At 38.3% G+C, this 25,813-nt stretch overlaps 1 protein-coding gene across 2 annotated transcripts in view; it reads left to right on the plus strand.

Annotated features, from left to right (window-relative positions):
• Window positions 1-25,813, plus strand: part of negr1 (neuronal growth regulator 1) — a 343,600-nt gene that overhangs the window by 95,344 nt on the left and 222,443 nt on the right. The gene's annotated exons all lie outside the window — the stretch shown is intronic.

Raw genomic sequence — 25,813 nt, forward strand, 5'->3', positions numbered from 1 at the left:
CAGTCCAAAGTCATGTCGTGTGGTCAAATAACGAAACAAAAATGTGATATTGGCGTCTTCAAACTTTCTAACAGAACAAAACAATATACGCGCAACTCTGCGGTAATCTATAACATACACGTGTGTTTGGGATTGCGTGCGTGCAATGCTATTTGCATTGCATATGCGGTTGAAAACTATATCCGCCAGCGTTCCACACCTGTGCTGAGTAAGTCATTGATTTATACGCGCGTAGTGGTGATGTCATCACCCATATTGGCTGCATAACCACATTACGTCACTCAACACAAAAACTGCTCCGACAAGGAGTAAATCTCTTGCTCAGTAACCGGCAGCATCCATCATAACGTTGTGCGTGTGTCCGTTAAAGTTGTCCGGGCGGCAGACGTGTCTTGAATTTCGTTCCGCTACGAGCGGCTGTCATAAAGTTATGGGTGAAAATCATCGTTTTTGAACCTTTAAGAATCGTCACGTGTCGAATCGCGATACATGTAATAATCGATTTTTTTGGAACTCCCTTAACCATATCAATGAGGACTTGTTTGGCAGCTACATTCATATCACCTAGTTCTAATGTCATCGGCTAATGTGTGAAAACAGGAAGGTCTATTTTCACATTTCCTCTTGTAAACAAATAACAATGGTGAAGTAGAATATGCGTGTTTTCTTTCTCCCCAGTAAGCCTTGTCTGCCAGAGGAAACAAATTCTGATAATGAGTCCAAATTGTTATGCGAGCCAACAGGCAGGAAATTCTGTTTTCGGGATAAACACCTCTAGTATTAGTAATAATGTGACAGACTGAAAAACTGCAATTATCATTTATTGTCATGCAAGATCCTCAAAATGAAATGTTTATTAAAAAATAGTGTTTTACAGTTTAATTTATTTTAGGCACTATGATCCATCACTAGTTAACATCACTTAAAAACAAATTCCATTAGCTTAGAAGTTGCAGTGCTCCCAGGCCTTGGTGTTTATTGTTTTCATAAGCAGTCAAATGCCAGCATCCATTTACTTGTCCTGCACTTTAAAAGTGAGTACGTATGAAGTGGAGGTGTAGACTGTATGAATACACAATAAATGTCTTTTTAACAATAGTTCTTGCTTGTGTTGTTGTCTATCAAACGAGGAAGCAAGAGGCTTTTGAAGTGAAGATGGCTCTCACTTTCCGCAGTAAAGCTTTACACATAGATGGGCAATGAATTTAAATCAGCTCTAATTTGGAAGTTCACAGGATGATGCAATTGGCTGCACTGCCATTGCATCGCTGACTTTATCATCAAGTTAATGTGACAACAGTGGTACTTACTGGACTTAACATAGCAGTAAGGACGTATCACTGGGTTGATTTTATTTTATTTATTTTTAAAATTGTTTTTTGAGCCAAAATGTGATTTGCGGTCTGTTCAAGTGAGGAGGCTAGCAATCTTCAAAGCACTTCCCATTTATTGAACAGTAAACTTGAAAAATACGGAGTAATAACAGTCTTAAGTTGCTACGATAGGCCGAAACAGGCTCACATTGACCGTATATAGTCACTGATGTCACTAACCATGCTACCACTTCTTCCAAACATAGCATTAGGTACAGTTAATATGACTTCCGGTTTCCACCAATGTACAGCAATTAAAAAGAGAAGAAGGAAAAATCAAATACATTCTTTATATTTGCTTATAAAAGATTTTATGTTTTAACCCCTTCCAACCCACTTTTTTTCTGCAGAGCAAAAAAAAAAAAAAAAATATCTGCGCTAATTTTTACTCAAACACCAGCACAAAGTGCAATTTTTTTGGTTGGGATTTACTTGTTATTTTTAATGTTAATTAAGGGTGTAACGGTACATGTAATAGTATTAAACCGTTTCGGTACGTGGTCGTCGGTTCGGAACGGACGCGTACTGAACGAGTTTCTGACGTAATATAACCCTTACTTTTTGAGGCTGTGAGTCGATCGGGTTACAGTTTCTTTGTGTAGATTATATTTACTCCGTCTTCTCTACTATAATGAGGACCAACACTGTAGGACAGTCCAGAAATGTCAACGGCGCGACAACGTGGCCGCCGCGAGAGCGCAGTGAAACGTGGCGTTAGAGTCAATCAGCCAATGCACTCCAGTCGCAGTGCGGCCGTGTGTTCGATGCATCCCAGAAGCGGCTCAACGCGACACACGCGAAAAGAACGGCAGAGTTTATTATTTGACGCGAGACGCGGCCCTCCTGCGTCAATACTACTAGCTAGGATCGGGCCGGAAGTCACTCATGTATTAATACGGTGGATCCGGTCGATTTTCACACTAATATGCAATTGTAACCTACTTTTTGACTCCATCAGATCTCTTGAGTGGTAGATCAGGGCACAGTTGACTTGTCTTTGTTGATCTACTGCTGTCTCCTCTGCTATAATAAAAACCAACACGGCCCTGTGTTCAATACAAAACCCTCCTACCACAACAAAACAAGTAGGAACTAATATTCACATAGGAACAAAAGTTATACATCATAAAATATACAATTTAAATGAATACTACATCACATTTGTAAAATATAGACACATAATAAAAGAAATAATAGCCCATTTAAATAAAATAAATTGAAATGAGCTAAAACACCCGTAATTAAATAATAATACACAGATCATATGACATTTATTAATTTCTGTGTGGCGCTTTAACTTGAGAAAATCCACCAATAAAGCTTTTGAAAACCGTTCATGAGGGGGAAAAAAATGATTCATTGATGCATTTCATTTGTAAAATACATGTTAAAATCTTCATCATTAGGATTGCGTTTCTCATTAGCACAGGACTTCTTTTTTTCTTCTTTCAGTAAGAAAGCTGACCAATACGCGGGGTCTGAAAGGCAAATTGTTGTTGGATTATCTTTAAATACCCGCTACTTTTTGAGCAGTATTGTAGCTTTGTATAGGCTAATGTTCCTATTGTTGAAAGCACAAAAGTGTGTAATAAACAACTAGCACATTTATATTTTGCATTTTGTTTTTCACTGTACCGAAAATGAAGTGAACCTTGACCTCAAAACCGAGGTACGTACCGAACCGAGATTTTTTTGTACCGTTACACCCCTAATGTTAATGTGTTTTTAATGAGAAATGAGCACTTTACGTTATCCTTTTTGAAGTTGCGTTTGGACAGCCATTTTCAAAGAGCCAAAAATAGCAAAGAGGGTGTGCCAAACCTCATGATTCTGATTTCAATGGGTAAAGTTTCATTCAATCATCTCCCAGAAGTGAAAATAACAACTAAATTCAACGTATTTATTGGTTTAGAGACGTGAATGTGTCATGTCCTTCAGCAGCATGCTTAAGTCTGAAGGGGTTAAAGGGGCAATTGTGCTTATTTTTTAGGCATATGGTATCATTCCGAAAGCACATTCAAGTGCAACAATTTTATTTGTGAAAGCTATATATTTCATACACAACTTAATAAAAACTTCTTTGCATTATGGTTGTCTGAAAAATCAGTAAATTGTATTTTGTGGCTTTAAGAACCTCCCTCTTTTACCTCTCTCTGGCATCAACAAATTATGAAAAATAATGTTAAAAAAAAAAAAAATATATATATATATATATATATATATATATATATATATATATATATAGAGCCAAGTGACCTTTAACAACGTGCTTGTGTGCGTGTGTGCACGTGTCTTTGTGTTATTATTATTTATTAATTTATTTATTTGAGAATGGTAGTGTTGAAGTCCTTAAATAAATACATTTGCGACATTTTTTTCCTGGAAAAATGAGACATTTACTTATTTTAGGTGCATATATAGAACCATTGACACTAACACTACTATTTGACAATTTAAGAATTTAACACATAAGAGCTCAGCGTGATATGTTATGTTACCCTTAGAATTTCACGATTTTGAGACTTTTAAATCAAAATATTGATATTTCTTTATCAAAAAAAATTGATGGATGCAAGTCAACACATGCATCTGCAGGATCCATGAGGGAAAAAAAATCAGGATTTAGCAAGGGTTATAAATATTAGAATGCTTATTACACATTCATTTTGATTTTTCTTTTTTACAAAAAAAAAAAAAAAAAAAAAAAAAGGTTCCATTAAGAACTAAATTTTTAAATTTTGAGATTATCTGACAATTGCTTCATGTTACGGGCTTTTATAAGGACAACAACAACTATGCTTAATTCAAACTTTTATTACATACAAACAATTTAGACACAATGTAAAACCGAGTGCACAGCGTGAGCGAGCGAGAGACAAGGCTAAGGCAATTGTACTTCATTTGGCTTTAGATATTAACTGCAAGGATTGTATCGATGATACGTTCTTGTCACTTGAACAGTGCTGATAATTCCTATTCACAACAACCCAACAAATATGATGTGATCAATTGGAGTCATCTTCTTGCCAGACAGTAATGATAACTACAGGACCATCTTCTTGTTATTGTAGTTGTTGGCTTTCTGTACAACATTCTGTAATGGGAATCTTACAGGGGGTGTTCTGGGTCAGAGCAACTCCTCACAACTGGCCATATGGCGCAAGCGAGCTGAAGCTCCTGTGCCAGTTTTCAGCGATATGATAACATGTTATGTAATGGCTTCATATTTTGACGGATAAAATGAAACTACGGTATGCGCGTGAGGTCCATCTCATACTGAGCGATGGGCCAAATATGACTAGATATTTTGGCAAACTGCAAGGTTTTGCAATTAGTTTTATGGCATATCACAATTTGAATTACATATTAAAGGGGCTGTGCTTTGGAAGACAAAGTTAATAAGTTAATTTGATTGGGTCAAACAAAAGATTGTTAACAAGCTTGCCATTTTTGTAATAAAAAAAAATCTAATTATATTTAACTCACTGGCTAAAACAGGTGTAACAGTTTTTTCATGATGTTCAACTGCTCATAACTAAAGAACAAAAAGAGTACAAGTTCTTACTGTCTGTCTTAGTACTGTGTAATCAACGCTATTGGGACAGAAGCAGTCTTTTGTAAGGGAGTTATTGTGATTGTGCGTATGAATATTGAAATCGCCCAGGATGATTTCGTTGGTAAATGGTGGTATTGATTGTATGGGAGGGTCCAGGTAACATAGGAGCAGCATTTCAAACAATACATGGATGGTACTGCTGATCAAACATTATATACAGCGGGGCAAATAAGTATTTAGTCAACCACTACTTGTGCAAGTTCTCCCACTTGAAAATATTAGAGAGGCCTGTAATTGTCAACATGGGTAGGCTACACCTCAACCATGACAGACAGAATGTGGAAAAAAAAAAAAAAAACAGAAAACATATCGTTTGATTTTTAAAGAATTTATTTGAAAATCATGGTGGAAAATAAGTATTTGGTCAATACCAAACGTTCATCTCAATACTTTGTTACTGTATGTACCCTTTGTTGGCAATAACGGAGGCCAAACGATTTCTGTAACTCTTCACAAGCTTTTCACAAACTGTTATTGGTATTTTGGCCCATTCCTCCATGCAGATCTCCTCTTGAGCAGTGATGTTTTGGGGCTGTCGTTGGGCAACACAGACTTTCAACTCCCTCCACAGATTTTCTATGGGGTTGCGATCTGTAGACTGGCTAGGCCACTCCAGGACCTTGAAATGCTTCTTACGAAGCAGCTCCTTTGTTGCCCTGGCTGTGTGTTTGGGATCATTGTCATGCTGAAAGACCCAGCCACATCTCATCTTCAATGCCCTTGCTGATGGAAGGATATTTTCACTCAAAATCTCTTGATACGTGGCACCATTCATTCTTTCCTTTACACAGATCAGTCATCCTGGTCCCTTTGCAGAAAAACAGCCCCAAAGCATGATGTTTCCACCCCCATGCTTCACAGTGGGTATGGTGTTCTTCAGATGCAATTCAGTATTCTTTCTCCTCCAAACACGAGAACCTGTGTTTCGACCAAAAAGTTCTATTTTGGTTTCATCTGACCATAACACATTCTTCCAGTCCTCTTCTGGATCATCCAAATTCTCTCTAGTGAGCCGTAGACGGGCCTGGACGTGTACTTTCTTCAGCAAGGGGACACGTCTGGCAGTGCAGGATTTGAGTCCCTTGCGGCGCATTGTGTTACTGATAGTAGCCTTTGTTACTGTGGTCCCAGCTCTCTGTAGGTCCCCCCGTGTGGTTCTGTGATTTTTGCTCACCGTTCTTGTTGTCATTTTGATGCCACGGGGTGAGATCTTGCATGGAGCCCCAGATCGAGGGAGATTATCAGTGGTCTTGTATGTATTCCATTTTCTAATAATTGCTCCCACAGTTGATTTCTTCACACCAAGCTTTTTACCTATTGCAGATTCAGTTTTCCCAGCCTGGTGCAGGTCTGCAATTTTATCTTTGGTGTCCTTCGACAGCTATTTGGTCTTGGCCATAGTGGAGTTTGGAGTGTGACTGACTGATGTTGTGGACAGGTGTCTTTTCTACCGATAATGAGTTAAAACAGGTGCCATTAAAGGCAAAATGTGAAGTAAGGTTGGCCAACCATGTTTTTGAATAATATCAATGGCTAAACAATTATAAGCATATTTTCGTTATTTTTTTAACGGAAACCTTCCAGATTCTTTGTTTAACCCATAGCAACGCCATTGACAACGAAAATGCTTTTCTTCGACAATCTTCGGAAATCTTCGGAATTGACGTTACACCAAGAACTGCGAGGGAAGTCCGCCATACACACAGTATTGTTGCATTGCTTCTTGGTAAGATGCCACGGCGGTGTGTGGCGATGTATTGTTCTCAATCTAAAGAAAAGTTCTATGAGTGGCTGAAGGATAGCAGGGCACGTAAATGGACATCTTTTGTTCGCACTAAGCGAATTAATTTCACGCCATCTTTGAGTCGTGTTCTCTGCTACAAGGACTTCGAAGATGCCTGCTTCCTCAACCGGTCTGCTAATGATCAAGGATTTGCAAAAAAGTAAGTGTGATTTTTGGATAGATGACTGATGACTTTGTCAGAGCAGAGCAGAGCTGCCAACTGTTGTGGAACAGTGCTTAATTTGTAAATCATAAGGTGCCGGAATGCAAAGTACATATGACAGCGCAGGGATGATGGCACGTGGACAGGTCCCGGAACATATTGTAATAGCACGAATAGGGAAATAGAAAGGAGAGGAGTGAATGATGGCTTCCTTCACTTTATTGTGGCAACAGTTAAATAACAAATAACAAAAATAATAGCGGACTGCTGCAACATGCGACCGCCAACTTCGCTCTCACGGCGCACTCTTCTCCTCACTTCCCGCTACGTCACCACTCTGCTGTCCGATGGTCCCTTCACTGGCCCGCAGTCAGTTACGGACATTACTTTATGCAGAGAATGGTGCTGAAAAAAAAAAAAAAGCAAATGCCCACTTGCCATGCTCTGGGACTTTCCTTTTTTTAATCTTTCTTTTCTATGTGCTTTTCTGACTCATTTTGAACCATCTTCCTTCTTTTTGAAAAAAGACACTAAATGTAACAGTCTTTTTGGCATGTTGAAATACCGTTTCATCCAGGCTGCTTGCTCCCAAGATACCGCAAATTTCAAGTTTTTTTTTTTTTTAAATGTCAGGAGTGTGATTTGTTGGTCCAGCTTCTCAGTGCACCAACAAATCTCCGACTCTTTCATATGACGTTAATTTTCATAAATTACATGCAATTCTTGGGATTTGTTGTGTAAATGAATTTATGCATATTATTATTTTATACTGTTATGTCCTAACTGCGTGTAATATTCTGATATAATGTTTTTAGAGGCACCCTGAAGTGCACGCAACGTTACTCTTGTTTTGGTCACGTGACGCGGGAGTGTGATAGAGAGGCACAGGCTCTATCTATCGCTCCGCACAGCCTGCCGAGAGCCCCAAGCTGTGTTTGTACTGTTAGCTCCATGTGTTAATGAAGAAACAAAGTTGTCAGCACGTCGTGTGTTTGATACCTTTGTCAACAAAAAGCTCATAACAAGACACAATGCACGATCCGTTTAAGAGACGCTGGGACTGGAGAGCTGTGAGTAGTAGGAGGCGAGGAGGAGATGAGCGAGAAGCAAAATTTTGCGGTCGAATGTGGCGGCAGTCCACTATTATTTTGTTTTCTTATTGTTGCCACAATAAAGTGGAGAAAGCCATCAACGACTCATCTCCTTCTTTCCCCCCAACGTTTTTATATCATTATTTTATATGCACGAGAGCTGCCGGATCTGCCAAAATGAACATGAAGTCTGATTATTATTTTTTTTAAGCAATGTCATTAGAAAAACATAAAATTATGTGCAAATGCCTGCATCTTCAAATCATGAAAATAATAACAGCGTATATCTTACCAATCTTGTAATCTCGATGGGTCTTGTCTCCATTCCATGTCAGGTAGTCTAGCCACATTGTTTGCATCCTGATTAGCGTCTGGCTAATACATGTTATTAATATTATTAATACACGTAAAATTCCAACCTCCTCTTCTTCCTCCAACTCTTCAAAAACTTGGATCTTCTCCCTTGCGCTCGACCTATCGCTTATATCGCTGTTTGAATCATTGTTTGAAGGGCTTTGTATGGCGGCCGTATGGAGCGCTGCCATCGCTGTTCTTGGTGTGACGTATCACTTCCGGGTTCGTCCCCTTTCAGGCTCGAACTTTGGAAACGCGATTATTTTGTCAAATATACAACATATAAATTATTTTTTCATGCTTTATTTGTTGGACAATGTTTAATTACTTTAATTATGACCCTATTTGGCATGTTATGAAATTACTTCACATTTAATCTTTAATACAGGTAACGAGTGGAGCCTTGTTAGACCTCGTTAGAAGAAGTTAGACCTCTTTGACAGCCAGAATTCTTGCTTGTTTGTAGGTGACCAAATACTTATTTTCCAGTCTAATTTGGAAATAAATTCTTTAAAAATCAAACAATGTGATTATCTGTTTTTTTCCACATTCTGTCTCTCATGGTTGGGGTTTACCCATGTTGACAATTACAGGCCTTTCTAATCTTTTCAAGTTGGAGAACTTGCACAATTGGTGGTTGACTAAATACTTATTTACCCCACTATATGTGGTAAATCAAGAGAGTGGCAATCGTGAATCATCAATTACAAATTTAGTTGCATTTTTTAAATGACACTATCACACTTAAATCACTATTTTTAAATGATTAAGAAACAGCTGTATGTGAGTCAAGCTTAGACCCATGCTGTTCATTGAAATGTCAGTCCCAAGAGGAGAGAATGACCGTTATAGGCATCAAAGTTGAAATGTTTTCAGGAATAGTGGAATGAGAAGATGCAGACACAGTTGAAAGACATTCGAGACGTTGTTGGCACAAGCAAGGTAATGTTAATTTACTTAGAACAGCAGTAATGCTTATTGACTATTAAATGTCTCCAAACTAAGATGATTGGGATTTGTTACAGTGGAGCAAATAAGTATTTAGTCAACCACTAATTGTGCAAGTTCTCCCACTTGAAAATATTGGTGAGGCCTGTAATTGTCAACATGGGTAAAACTCAACCATGAAAGACAGAATGTGGAAAAAAAAAAAACCAGAAAATCATTGTCTGATTTTTAAAGAATTTATTTGCAAATTATCGTGGGAAATAAGTATTTGGTCAATACCAAACGTTCGTCTCAATACTTTGTTATGTATCCTTTTTTAACTCCCTCCACATAATTTCTATGGGGTTGAGATCTGGAGACTGGCTAGGCCACTCCGGGACCTCAAAATGCTTCTAATGAAGCCACTCCTTTGTTGCCCTGGCTGTGTGTTTGGGATCATTGTCATGCTGAAAGACCCAGCCATGTCTCATTTTCAATGCCCTTGCTGATGGAAGGATATTTTCACTCAAAATCTCCCGATACATAGCCCCATTCATTCTTTCCTTTACACAGATCAGTCGTCCTGGTCCCTTTGCAGAAAAACAGCCCCAAAGCATGATGTTTCCATCCCCTGCTTCACAGTGGGTATGGTGTTCTTTGGATGCAATTCAGTGTTCTTTCTCCTCCAAACACGAGAACCTGTGTTTCTACCAAAAAAGTTCTATTTTGGTTTCATCTGACCATAACACATTCTCCCAGTCCTCTTCTGGATCATCCAAATGCTCTCTAGCGAACCGCAGACAGGTCTGGACGTGTACTTTCTTCAGTATCTTAACAGGGGGAAACGTCTGGCAGTGCAGGATTTGAGTCCCTGGTGGCGCATTGTGTTACTGATAGTAGCTTTTGTTACTGTGGTCCCAGCTCTCTGTAGGTCATTCACTAGGTTCCCCCGTGTGGTTCTGGGATTTTTGCTCATTGTTCTTGTTATCATTTTGACGCCACGGGGTGAGATCTTGCATGGAGCCCCAGATCGAGGGAGATTATCAGTGGTCTTGTATATCTTCCATTTTCTAATAATTGCTCCCACAGTTAATTTCTTCAGACCAAGCTTTTTACTTATTGTAGATTCAGTCTTCCCAGCCTGGTGCAGGTCTACAATTTTGTCTCTGGTGTCCTTCGACAGCTCTTTGGTCTTGGCCGTATTGGAGTTTGGAGTGTGACTGACTGAGATTGTGGACAGGTGTCTTTTATATCGATAGTGAGTTAAAACAGGTGCCATTAATACAGTAACTAGTGGAGCCTCGTTAGACATCGTTAGCAGAAGTTAGACCTCTTTGACAGCCAGAATTCTTGCTTGTTTGTAGGTGACCAAATACTTATTTTGCAATTATTTTCTAATTTGGAAATAAATTCTTTAAAAATCAAACAATGTGATTTTCAGGTTTTTTTTCTACATTCCGTCTCTCATGGTTGAGGTTTACCCATGTTGACAATTACAAGCCTCTCTAATCTTTTCAAGTAGGAGAACTTGCACAATTGGTGGTTGACAAAATACTTATTTGCTTCACTGTATGTGAGCAGACCATTTGCATTCATGGTTCAAAAATTAAATGAACAATCTTGGATTTGAAAAATAATGAATTATGAGCTCATAACACATAACTACTGCGTTACCAGAAAGAAATACTCACTAAGAAAACTAGAAAATTAATAAAATACAAAAAGCCCAGCAAAATCCTCATTGTTTTGGCATGTCCAGTGATTGTCTGCCTGTAATTGTAATGCTAGTGGCTGTTTGGGGTGACTACTGTAAACATGTTTCAATTGTGAATTATTCCTTTTATTTATCTCATTTTACTTCATATTATTTGAATGGGACATTTTTTTTTCTATAACTTCAATTGAAGTTATACTTATTTTTCACAGAATGTTCATTATATTTGAAGAACCTTGAAGTTGTTACATTTATCATTGTTAAAGTGTCCAGTGGGATCCGCATTGCAATTGGCAATAACACGTTAAGTGCACGACCGTATACAAATATATCGTTATCGGTTTGATATCGGTATTGGATTTGTAGGGTTGGACAATATCGCGATATTGGTTATTGGTTAAAAATTCATTATCAGACAACTGTATTAAATGGTAATTGCAAAGATCTTTGAAATTTGGCAGCTCAGAGTGACGACACAGGCGGTCAAAATTCTAAGTTGTTCGGACTGAGAAGCATCTTGTCCATCTCTGATATGAAACTACCTCTCATTTTTGGTTTCAATCCATCTCACAAAAAAGTTTCGTGATTTGTGCATTCTGTTCAGAATACAAAAGTGTCATAGAAAAGGTCTACATAGCTTCAACTTCATGTCACTGGCGTCAAATTCTCCAGAGCTTTCACTTGGTCAGACTGAATAGTATTTCTTCTGGTTGCAGCAAGTCAGCAATTGTACACAATCAGCTAAATTATCAACAATCGATTACCGTAGTAATTTTAATTCATCATTATCACACATTTATAACTAATGCAATCATTAGTTATTGTTACACTTCCTATAATACAAACCACATGATGTGCTACATGCAAGAGATGAGGGTTGAATATGGATGCTGCCGCAAGTCTTCTAATCATTTAATCTCCGTGTGACATTTATCCTCCTCATAGGTCTTGTGTCACCTCACTAAATCTAATGCTGCATTCTCATCCCAAATCTCCATTTTTATTAAACAGCACCCAAATCTACTAGTATGTTGTAGGATTCACAAAATGCAATTGTTCTGGTTTAATAATTTTGTTTTTTCATGTTGAATCACTGTATTTTTGCGCTGTGTTTCAACTAAAGGCAATATTTAGGAACTGTACGAATTACGGACACACGTGGTTCTAAAACATCAAGGTCATTAGAATCTGCTTAATGAATATGATTTATACTATTTTTTAGCAAGACTGTACACATTCTGACCTATTTATAGAGCACTTGGGACCATTTTCTCATATTGTACTGAGGAATGAGATTGTTATCATTCCCCATCCATATCAAACGACCATCATCCCTCTCTGCTAATTAAGATTTTAGATGTGTTAATGCATTAAATATGCAGCTTGTCTAAGAATATCTTGTCACATTGATGGCGGGGAATTAGAGGCGTTTCAATCTCATGGCCCTTGGTAGTCTGTTTTAATCACAACACATGCCTTTGGGCGAAGCTGTTGAAATGTATTCACACATTTCACCAACACAATATATGCTGCAGAGTCTAATTGAAAATATACAATTATTGCAATTCATGCAAACCTAGACAAAATTCGAATAAATGCAGTATTTAATGTAGTTTTCCTTAATTGTGAAGAGACACGCTGATCCCAAGTGATGTAGTGCTGTATTGGGTTAGTAATTCTACAAATGTCAAGACATAATCCAACATGTGATCAAAAGGCTGTGGGCATTAATATAGATCAGCACAGAAAAGAACTCATTGCCCACCCGTAGGATGACTTAGTCTTAGTCTTTCAAAAGATTGTGTGGAAGGTTGAAGGGTTGAGCATTGTCAATCCATCCACTATGTCAAAAAGAAAAAAGGGCATAATTAAATAACACTGCATGAAAAAGCTTTGCTAATCACAGCTGGTTCCTAAAATGTACGAGTCTATCAATACCACCATTAATTAGCCGCTCTATTTGAATTACCGTATTGGCCCGAATATAACACGGCCCTGATTATAAGATGACCCCCTCTTTTTAAGACTGAAGTTTGAAAAAAGACTTTTTGGACACCAAATTAATTTTTATACAGAAAATAATTACAGTACATCTGAAACAAATGATTATGACAATATATTTGAGAGAAAAAACATGTTATTTTTGCCTCATTCAAATCTTAATATCTGAACATTTAAATATGTAAACTAAAGTGCAATCACATTCGTAAATGAATGGCTTCTGGTTTTTGAAATGGAAATAAACCATTCTATTGTGATAAAACAACAAAATTGCAATAACTGCATTAACCATCAAAGTGAGGTCTAACTGTAACTAGTCTTGAAACAAATCTGAATAAGGAAAAACATGGCAATAAAATAATGCAAACTGGTTAAACTTGAGAGTAGCTGAGATCAATGTTCCCTCTAAGCTGCGCGCGTGCGCAATTGCGCATTGCTTGACCATACTCTGCGCACAAGAAAATCTATGCAGCGCACAAAATAAAATTCAACATAAACGTACTGTAGCGTCACTACTACTGTCAGCGCCACAGCAGTGTTTCAGCGGGACATTCCTATTGGTGTGTTTGATACAGCAATGTGACGCTTCTATTGGTGCGTTCAATACGCCAACGCGACGCTCCCATTAGTGGTGAAAAGAGCGCTACACTCCTGTGCTAATTTACTGAAGCAACATTCCGCTGCCAATCTTTGCAAGCGCTACAGTATCAATTAATATCTAATTTTAGAACTGATATAATCTAGTTAATTAGACCAACCGATCACCTTAGAAAATAGAAGGCTCAAGAGGATCACTGTAAGAGCTTTGCCTCTTCCACAGCGGCCACTAGACTGGATCAAAACTCTCACAGTTCGCCGTCATTCCTTTTGTCTCGCCTTCATCTTACAAACATTGCAAAACACACGGAACAGGAAATACACTAAAATAAAGGCGTAACAGGAAGTTATAGTGTATTACAAAATGAAATACGAAACATAAATTAAGCTTTGGTTATTTCCACTCCCACCAAAATTATGCATACTACTAACAAAAAACGAATGAATCATTTTCAACAATGAAACAACCACGATTCAGTAAGCTTTTGAACATTACAACACAACAATTAGCTTTTGTACAGGACACTCTACAACAGAAGGCTTACTAGTGCGTTGCCCTTTGTAATTCAGTCTTTTATCACCAAAGGATATTTTCGCTTTCCGTACAAGTCCATCCTTGCCGTTGAAAGTTTGCTTTCAAATAATGTTTTGAAATATATCTATTCTTGAAATTCTGACAAACAAGCTTATTTTAACTTTTTATTTAAAATAAGTCTGTTAAAAAAAATAGCTAGCTGAAAATAAGCTTATTTCAGGATATCTAAGTGAGTAAAATGTGGCTGATAATTTCATGTATTTCTAGTAGATTTACACTGAAAACAAGTTAATTTATTAAGGAGGTGTGTTTTTGCAGTATAGCTTCTCAAACACTGAGAATAGGAATCTTGATTGTCCTTATTGTCTGAACAGTTTTAATGTGTGAGTTTGTTATACTGTACTCCCATTGTGGTTGTTCATTATGTTTTATTTATTAGCTCATCTATGCCACAACTGGACCTTACCCAGCCCAAAGCAGGATTCTTCCTATGGTTAAAGCAGGACTCTCACATATAGTGTACACATCTCATGAACAACAAGATTTTTGTCTTTTTCTTTTTATGAGGGCCAAATCAATTATATTAAAAGTAAACTAATGAAAATTGCTGCTGTAGTTTCATTCTTTTAATAACTGTAACTTGCTACGATCCAGGGTTTTGAACAGGCGTGATACTGATGTGTGGCCCAAGGGTACACATCTGATGTTGCTCGCCGTGGTCCAAAGTGTGCTCATGGATCTTGTGTGTCTGCTCAGATACATTAAAAATTATAGGGAACATTGGCTGAGATTTATCATGACAGAACATTACTCCTCATGTCGTTTCAATGATATCTGGCGCCATCTAGCGTCTTGAATGGGTATAATGTCTAGACCCCGAATATAAGACGACTCCCACTTTTTCAATCTCATTTCAATGCAAAAAACACCGTCTAATATTCGGGCCAATACAGTAGTTATTTTAAATATCTAGTCAAAATAGACCGGCCACTCTTAACTTTAGATTTTAAATTCTGCATTTCAACAGAATCTCACCTCTTGTGTTCCATTTCACTCACTCACTCACTCACTCACTCACTCACTCACTCACTCACTCACTCACTCACTCACTCACTCACTCACTCACTCACTCACTCACTCACTCACTCACTCACTCACTCACTCACTCACTCACTCACTCACTCACTCACTCACTCACTCACTCACTCACAACCCCAGGAGGTTCAATCCGGTACACAGGCTTGTTCTGCTTGGCAGGCATGTTTTTAGTTCATTCATAAAGTACATGCAGCGTTCGTCTCAAGACTAATTTCTAAATGTTCCTAGCTCTTCGTTCCTCCAAACATCGAAGGCACCCAGCCGGAGGTTGTCCTCAGACTGGGATATTAATGAACTTCTCAGGTCTCCTAAACACACTAATCAAATACACAATCAAATTACTCTTTCTTTCATTTCACGACGTATGTGTTGAAAACGGGTAGGTTGTGCAGTCACCACAATGTGAAAAAAACAATTTTATATTACAAGATTGTTATCTTTTAAGCTTATTTTTTTAAGCTTAAGACTTTTTTTTTTTTTTTTTTTAACCTGTGGTTGTTGAATTACTCCACCGGAACATATACAAACAACTCTGTTGTACTCCTCCAAAGGTACCACTGATTTCTTTACGAGGAGTTCAGGAGTGATCTTAGCCATTGTTTGACCACTGATACGAGGCGAGAAGCACTCCTGACAATCACTGAGCAACAATGGCTCAAGCAACGTAAGAGTCATTAAATAGCCTGATTCACGTGTAGTGTAAGGCCATCTAAAGGGGTGGTTTGCAAGGAGATGCTGTGAGAGAAATTCACACACAGTCTTTCACGGATTGGCATCATATTTTGACAGGGATGTAAATCTGGGGAGCACAGAGGCAAGCTTTTGTTTGCAGGCTCCAAAGTAGAACGATTGCAGGGCTTGCTTTACAGCAATTCAAGAGTGAACACTCTTGCTACATTGACAGCACGTACCGTACGTCTTTGGGGACCTGCGAAGTCCCTGCTAATGGTGGCCCCCTCGTCTTGTGTATCCTGCAACATTTGGTCATGTTGTTTTGTATTTCATAATATATAAGCTACATGTTGTCAGTGGAGAAGCATAGAATTAATGTGAAAGATATTACAGCTATTAAGTCGGAAACTCCTTATAGCAGTTTTGACTGTCCGACCCACATTTTATGGAGACACGTACTCATGTCGTCGACAGGCATGTCCACTCGACCTGCCCGACTCAGCATGCTTGGTCCTTGGTCATGGCGGCCGGTGCTCAATGCTCGCTTAGCCCTCCTCTGCCTTTCGACATGCAAATGTTTGAATATCTCCAGTCTTTAGAACCTTGTCAAAATATACATTTTATTGATGATTTTGATTCTATATGATTGTGTGGTATGTTGATCAAGTGTCCTTTGTTTACATGTGCTACAACAAATATCGATTGGCCCGAATATAAGACGGTGTTTTTTGCATTGAAATAAGACTGAAAAAGTGGGAGTCATCTTATATACGGGGTCTAGACATTATACCCATTCACGACGCTAGATGGTGCCAGATATCATTGAAGCGAATGCTGAACTTGAGGAGTAATGTTCTGTCATGACAGATCTCAGGTACACTCAAGATTAACCAGTTTGCATTATTTTATTGCAATGTTTTTCCTTATTCAGATTTGTTTCAAGACTACAGTTACAGTTAGACCTCACTTTGATGGTTAATGCAGTTATTAAAATTTTGTTGTTTTATCACAATAGATTGGTTTATTTACATTTCAAAAACCAGAATCCATTCATTTACGAACGTGATCGCACTTTAGTTTACATATTTAAATGTTTAGATATTAAGATTTGAATGAGGCAAAATAACATGCTTTGTTTCTCAAATATATTGTTATAATCATTTGTTTCAGGTGGACTGTAATTATTTTCTTTATAAAAATATTGGTGTTCAAAAAGTCTTTTTTCAAACATGAGTCTTGAAAAAGAGAGGGCCGTCTTATATTCGGGCCAATACGGTAAAACATTTAGGCATTCATCTTCTGTACCTCCTCACGAAGGTCGCGTGTATGCTGGAGCTTATCCCAGCTAACAGTGGGCAGAAGGCATTGCAGATCCTGAACTTGCATTAAGCATTAAACATTACTTGCAGTTCTCATGGTAAATCAGATTTAACTAAAGTGAACACGTTAAGGTTTTAAACAAAGTTTTTTTTTTTTTTTTTTTACTGGAATGATGTCCAAAAATGCTTGGATCAAATGTAATTCATTTGGCAATATAGGGTTAATGTGCTTGATGAGCGCACCCTCCTTAAGAGTAAATGCTGTTAAAAAGAAAGAAAAAAAAAAAAAAATATATATATATATTTATACAGTGCCTTGCAAAAGTATTCGGCCCCCTTGAACCTTGCAACCTTTCGCCACATTTCAGGCTTCAAACATAAATATATAAAATTTTAATTTTTTGTTAAGAATCAACAATGGGACACAATCGTGAAGTGGAACAAAATTTATTGGATAATTTAAACTTTTTTAACAAATAAAAAACTGAAAAGTGGGGCGTGCAATATTATTCGGCCCCCTTGCGTTAATACTTTGTAGCGCCACCTTTTGCTCCAATTACAGCTGCAAGTCGCTTGGGGTATGTTTCTATCAGTTTTTCACATCAAAAGACTGACATTCTTGCCCATTCTTCCTTGCAAAACAGCTCGAGCTCAGTGAGGTTGGATGGAGAGTGTTTGTGAACAGCAGTCTTCAGCTCTTTCCACAGAATATCGATTGGATTCAGGTCTGTACTTTGACTTGGCCATTCTAACACCTGGATACGTTTATTTTTGAACCATTCCATTGTAGATTTGGCTTTATGTTTTTGATCATTGTCCTGTTGGAAGATAAATCTCCGTCCCAGTCTCAGGTCTTGTGCAGATACCAACAGGTTTTCTTCCAGAATGTTCCTGTATTTGGCTGCATCCATCTTCCCGTCAATTTTAACCATCTTCCCTGTCCCTGCTGAAGAAAAGCAGGCCCAAACCATGATGCTGCCACCACCATGTTTGACAGTGGGGATGGTGTGTTCAGGGTGATGAGCTGTGTTGCTTTTACGCCAAACATATCGTTTTGCATTGTGGCCAAAAAGTTCAATTTTGGTTTCATCTGACCAGAGCACCTTCTTCCACATGTTTGGTGTGTCTCCCAGGTGGCTTGTGGCAAACTTTAAACGAGACTTTTTATGGATATCTTTGAGAAATGGCTTTCTTCTTGCCACTCTTCCATAAAGGCCAGATTTGTGTAGTGAACGACTGATTGTTGTCCTATGGACAGACTCTCCCACCTCAGCTGTAGATCTCTGCAGTTCATCCAGAGTGATCATGGGCCTCTTGGCTGCATCTCTGATCAGTTTTCTCCTTGTTTGAGAAGAACGTTTGGAAGGACGGCCGGGTCTTGGTAGATTTGCAGTGGTCTGATGCTCCTTCCATTTCAATATGATGGCTTGCACAGTGCTCCTTGAGATGTTTAAAGCTTGGGAAATCTTTTTGTATCCAAATCCGGCTTTAAACTTCTCCACAACAGTATCTCGGACCTGCCTGGTGTGTTCCTTGGTTTTCATAATGCTCTTTGCACTTTAAACAGAACCCTGAGACTATCACAGAGCAGGTGCATTTAAACGAAGACTAGATTACACACAGGTGGATTCTATTTATCATCATCGGTCATTTAGGACAACATTGGATCATTCAGAGATCCTCACTGAACTTCTGGAGTGAGTTTGCTGCACTGAAAGTAAAGGGGCCGAATAATATTGCACGCCCCACTTTTCAGTTTTTTATTTGTTAAAAACGTTTAAATGATCCAATAAATGTTGTTCCACTTCACGATTGTGTCCCACTTGTTGTTGATTCTTGACAAAAAAATTAAATTTCATATCTTTATGTTTGAAGCCTGAAATGTTGCAAGATTCAAGGGGGCCGAATACTTTTGCAAGGCACTGTATATATAGTTTACCATAGTGCTCGCAAGTCAAGTCAATCAGTTGGGCTTTTATCTGATACCAGTTACTAGGGATGGGAATTGATAAGATTTTTACGATTCCGATTCCATTATCTATATTGCTAAACAATTCAATTCTTTATCGATTGCCTTATCGATTTCAATTTTGACTAATGGACTGTATGAGGTTCTGGGTTCGATATGTTCTATGGTTCATTTGCCTCGGGGTGTCGGTTAGAACACAGGAGCGGAGAGTGGAGTTGGTCTTTGGCACTTTTAATCCAACATGGCAACAGGCACAACTATATACAGGCAATGGCACTTGATATGAGAATCACTGAATGAGCAGGTGAGAGCATGCGTGGAAAGATGTTGCAGATTAGTATGTGTGTGAAAAAAGACTGGAATGTGTGTGTATATGTGTGGTTCTGAAAGGAAAGAAAATGATTGCTGATGCAATAAACAATGCAAATTGACTGTAAAGCAGTCAATAACACGCATACATGACTCGCACAGTGTAATGAACACAAGGTGGGGGGGAGGGGGGGCCCGAGTGCGCGCACACAACCTGGAAGCGCACTGCTTCCACGTCGATCATCTAGGCCATAAAAGTGGCGAAAACTAAGCACTGTACACTTATATGGATGTACAACATCATCTTAAGATGCTAAACTAACACATTCCCTCTTAACACAAATGTGCAACGCAAATATAATGTTAACAACGCTCCCCTCGACGCAGCGAAGACGAGCGGGAGTAACTAGCCGACGTAACAGTATAAACACGAAACGGTCACGCTGATAACGGCTCTAACTTATTATAAGAACTTTATGACATGAAGAGGAAATACTTACATTCGTTCATGGACGCACACAGATTAACATGTGGCCACACTGTACTCGAAATGCGCACTTTGCGCCTATTCTCGGTCCCAGAATACGCAGCGCTTAGGACAATAACAGGAAGTAACTGATTGGTTGCTATGGGAACGAACACATACCCAAGGAACCATTCTAACAGGAGAATTAAAATTGCCAATAAAATCATTTAGGATATTCATTCATTCATTCATTTTCCATGCCGCTTATTCCTCACGAGGGTCGCGGAGGTGCTGGAGCCTATCCCAGCTAACTTTCGGCAGTAGGCAGGGGACACCCTGAATTGGTTGCCAGCCAATCGCAGAGCACAAGGACCATTTAGGATATGCATATGTTATATTTTTCTTAAACAGTATTTGACGAGGAATACGATAGACCCATTAATAGACTTTTTTGGAAAAAACACCATTTTTTAAAATAGTATCATGAATAATGACTTGGCCTGTGAAAAGAAATATATAATCACTCGGCGACGACTACTCAGATTTATAAGAGGTGGTCCCTCTTTGAAAAATTATGTAGTCTCGCTTGCTGAATCGAATATGTGTAATGTAAATTTTACTGCTTGGAATCGATAAGAGAATCGTTAGATAAACAGACAAGTGAGTCCATCGAATTGAAAAACATGGAACCGGTTCTTTATAGGAACCGGGTCTCGATTCTCATCCCTACCAGTTACTATTCTGTACTTTTTTTAACAGTTAAACAGACTTAAGACTCATAGTTGAATTGAATACAATATTCACGTAAAGTGAACCTTTCAGTGATATACATATTACTATATTAATATAAGTAACATATGATAAAATTTACTCTTGTTTGACAGAGAAATCCAGCCATCATTTAAAACTTGTAGAAACAAGGCCAAGTCCTATATTTCAGATGAATGTTTTGCCTTTATTCTCTTATTCCATGCCAGTAGCACTTTTCAAAAGTTGTTTCCATCAAACACGGACCTAGACAAGGATCCCACTGGGTCTGACTGCAGCACATTCTACACTGTGGCTTCAAGTAGTGTGTGTCACACCACACCAATAATTTAAGATCAAGACAGGGCTCCAGACTGCTCCAAAATGGGGGCATTTTGCGACTAAAATTGTCTAAATCTAAAGTTAGTGCGAGTTTTTTTTTTTTTCATCTACTCGCATATGCGCGACCAGTAAGATTGTATTTTTTTTTGCTGACAAACTCCTTCACGGTTAAATCCACACATTTTTGGTAACGTAATAAGCTGGTTTGCCAAGGGAAAATAAAACAGAAGAAAAGGACTTCCAGGCCACCTCCAGGAGAGCGAGACTCACGAAACGGCAGTCCAGAGAGGCTCCGCTTGCCTTGGCCACATTTACACACAATTACCCCTGATCGTCTCCAGTTGTGATTTGCGCTTGCAGGAAATATAGGCGGCACTAGTAAAAAATGTTAGTCTGGAGCCCTGCAAGATATTCTGACTTTTGATTCAAGCCTTTTCTTTCACTACTGTACTTCCGTAGTTACCTCTCACTATTCTACTTCTCTAGTTACAGAAAGGTTTTGATATTCAATTTCTAATAAATAACTGAATTGAGGATGGACCGTTCCGGTATCCTATCTGGTTCCGATACAAGTTTGATTCACAGATTGGAAATTTCCAATGGATGGGGGTGGGAAAGTGACAAAGTGCAATATAAGGACAGACCTAGCCGCGGCCAGTAAACAAAGTCCCATGAATGCGTTTATTTTTCATTGTAGCGCAGGAAAGCCGTGACTTCAATTATATCAAGGAGGAGGGCAATTTTATAACAGCTGTGAACACTATTGTCGAAACCCCACATTGTCCAACAACAACACTATCAAGGGTCCCACACTATACTAGTTTTAATGCGAACGTGGAGAGCCACTTTATGAGTGTCCCAAAGATCGTGAAACAAACAATTAGGCACATTCATGGAATGGCCGCTCCCACATACAGAAAAAATGGGTTTCCGTGCGTTAATCTGCGCACTTCTATCGCTCGCCTAAAAAGGCCTTTATCCTCAATGGACATGAGGCACCATTGGGGTTGCGCCACCCGCACAGTGTGTCGATAGCTCCTGAGGGTCGATGGATCTGTTTATCGCACAGTAAGCGCCTTTGCCACTGTTACAACAAGAAACACAGTTCTGAAACATACTCACAGTGCAGCACCATATTTCTTGTACGAAGAACGTTTTCACAGTAAGTGTTTAGGTGCAGCAGTTTTAACAGATTGGGTTGGTTCCCGCTGAACTATGCAGTAAATATTTGTGAAGTGATTGGGCTGTAGACTGATCTCGCAAACCTTACCCCGATAATACACCAGGCACGTCTGTGGCGTGTCAACGTTGCCGGTGCATCAACGCACCATTGACGCACACCCCCAATTTCCATAGGACGCGTTTTACGAGCAGAGCGTCTGTGGAGCGGCTCGATCAGTTCACGCAGTGATTACAAGATCGCGCGAGATTAGCGGGTATTTAAAAATTATAATACAACAGCCATTTGCCTTTCAGACGCTGCGTATTGGTCAACTTTCGGAAAGAAAGAAGAAAAAGAAGTCCTGTGCTAAAGTGAAAAACAATCGCAATGACAACTTTCCATACAGCTACTCCTTTATTTGTGTCCCAGAAATCATACCGAGAGGTATGTGCTGGTTGCGCACATCTAAAATTATATGGTCCTCCACGTTGACAAAGTGTGGCATGTGGATGTCAATTTCCTGGTTGGCCAGTGTCCTCACAGGTGATTTGTCGATCAGTAAATCTGTTGCTGATTGGTTGTTGTGTCGGCTGACAGCAAAAGAAATCGAAAAAAATTCCCACATTAACCTAATTTCTAAGCAGTCCTCAAGTGTCGCTGTGGGTAGCAGTTTTTGTTACAACTGATCCAGAACAGACAATTTAACCAATGAGGTTTCTAATGAACAAGAAGCACCTAACTTTAATGAACCGATTAACTAGTAAGACACCTGAAGGTTGAAAAGGTATCTTCTGATTGGTTGAAATGATAAACTGCAGCTACTGTAGCCTTTTGTAGAAATGTTTGGCCACCCAGGTACGGTATGGAAATTACAGAGGTGTCAGACATGTGAATTATCTTAACAGGAACCTGGTGGAACCCTTCAGAAAGACCTAAGAAACAAAACTATATTAATTCCTTGAGTGTAAATACTTTCTTCAGACAATCCTGTTCCCTTCTTTCCACATAGTCAAAAAAATTTTTCAAGCATGACTGTTTCTCATTGAAACCAGTAACATGAGTTTGGTGTCTCATTTGTGAATTAAAGCACAATCCACAATCGTCCAGCTTTGTTTTTATCATACACTTTATCACAATTAGAATTGCAGTGTAAAAGGTTTTCAGGTTGTGAAACATCGCTAGACATCTATTAGAAACGCTGGTCTTTAATTGGCCATATAGATATCACAGGCTATGCTCGTGGTCCCTGCAGCTACAACTACAACACATGCATCATGCTGAATACAGACTAAGCTCCAGGCGTGGAGGATATCCAACTGCCACATCCCTTGAATTTATCTGGTGGCCAGAGTGCAAATGAAGAGCATGACTTGTCATTTATTTCTCTCGCTACTGGATATCATTGCTGAGCCATGGCAAACAACTTGAATCAGAACAAATAAAATAGGTGATTCTTTGAAATGACACATTTAATAGGATCAGATTTGCTGCTGTTCTTTATGTGTGTATTTATTTGAAAAATCGGTGAAAACAAAAAATCCAGAGGAAAACTGGAAATTTAACGGGATGGATTCATAACTGTAGTCTGCAAAGCACAAGGGAGGGGTTTTCAATACTGAGCATTTTATTGAATATTAATGACTTTCTTTGTTCAGATATGATCATGTCCAGTTATTGTCCCACCACCACATGGTTGATACTGGCCACAATCATATAATGCATATTGCACTTTACACCTGTCTTCAAGTATCACATGGGTACATGTGAAATAATTCTATGAGTACAGCGTACATACATAGCCAAAGTGTACTTCATGGCTTTATCACTCTGTTACATGATTCAGGTCAGAGAGAGGGCAGTCGAAACAAAGAATTGTTTTGACTTCAAGCAATTGTTTAAACTTAAAAATTCAGCCAACATCTCCACCTAATGATCAAATTAGAGATTCACATGAATATTTAAGAAAATGGGTTGTCATTTGTGCACATGGCCCTGATGGTGATGGCTATCTACAACTTAAAGTGTACCCCACCCCACATGAAATTTGTAGTCACTGCAAAAAACATTTCAATGTATAAGAGTTGAATGTTTCTATTAATTAAAAAAAAAAAAAACCCTCAGCAAATATTTTTTTTTTCATAAAGTGTCACAAATATGCAGCTGCATGGATATGTGATTTTGTATGGCTGGGAGAAAAAGTAATCACACACAAAAATAAATAAATTAGGGCTGTCAAAATTATCGCGTTAACGGGCGTTAATTAATTTTTTAAATTAATCACGTTAAAATATTTGACGCAATTAACGCACCCGCTGGCATATTGCCTCAAACATTACAATGAGGCCGTTTATGGACATTAAGAGTGAAGAGAATGCCACCGGCCGCTTGGGGGCAGCGCCGTTCCATACTCATGTCTTCTAAACGTGGGAGAATTAGTAGTTGTGAGACTTTTATACTGTATTCACAATGCAATGCAAATTGCTATTTGTGCTCCACACATATTTCGGTAAGTTTTCTTTCTTTTAGTGGCAATTATGTGTCTCTTGTTTTATTTTGGGTAAGATATGTACAGATACAGTTGGGAGAACAAGTATTTGATACACTGCCAATGGGTTTTGGCAGTGTATCAAATACTTGCTCTCCCCACTGTATATGTTATACAGTAAAGGCGAGTGGACACAGGCGCGCCGTTTATTGGCATAAGCTTCTCCTTCACAACAAACATAAGTATCCTTTAGTGAAAGCACAACAAAAATAATATTCCTGCACAACAAAAATAATATTCCTATCTCTCAAAAAAAAAAATAATAATAATGTTCTCAAAAAGAAAAGCACTTCAGTCTATAGTAATGAGGCCCTATTCTGACACACAGTTAAACAACAATGCTAAATAAACTGGCATTCCATATCAATTTAGCTATGCAAAATACACGTAAAACTTTTCACTCTATTTTTATTATTGTTATTTTTATTCTTATTATTATTATATTAACTCTACTTTTGATTGAAAATTTTACAAATTTTATTAAAACGAAAACATGAAGAGGGGTTTTAATATAAAATTACTATAACTTGTAACTATAACATTTATCGTTTAAGAACTACGAGTCTTTCTATCCGTGGATCACTTTAACAAAGAATGTTAATAATGCCATTTGTGGATTTATTGTTACAATAAACAAATACAGTACTGATGTACAGTATGTTGTATGTATATATCCGTCATGTGTCTTATCTTTCCATTCCAACAATAATTTACATAAAAATATGGCATATTTTAGAGATGGTTTGAATTGCGATTAATTGCGATTAATTACGATTAATTAATTTTTAAGCTGTAATTAACTCGATTAAAAATTTTAATCATTTGACAGCCCTAAAATAAATAAAAAATGAATAATTTTTCATTGTAATTAATGCAGTTGTATTTCATCATTCACTATTAAGCTCGAGCACGGTGCTGAGCACAATTACACATTTTTATTTAATATGGAGTGGTAGGTTTGGTTTTTCTTTAAGTTTAAGCTATTATTTTGAGGTGCCAACTCAGGACTTGACCACATACAGATCATGCA

Source organism: Corythoichthys intestinalis, chromosome 7 (assembly GCF_030265065.1).
Source record: "Corythoichthys intestinalis isolate RoL2023-P3 chromosome 7, ASM3026506v1, whole genome shotgun sequence".
Lineage (NCBI taxonomy): Eukaryota > Metazoa > Chordata > Actinopteri > Syngnathiformes > Syngnathidae > Corythoichthys > Corythoichthys intestinalis.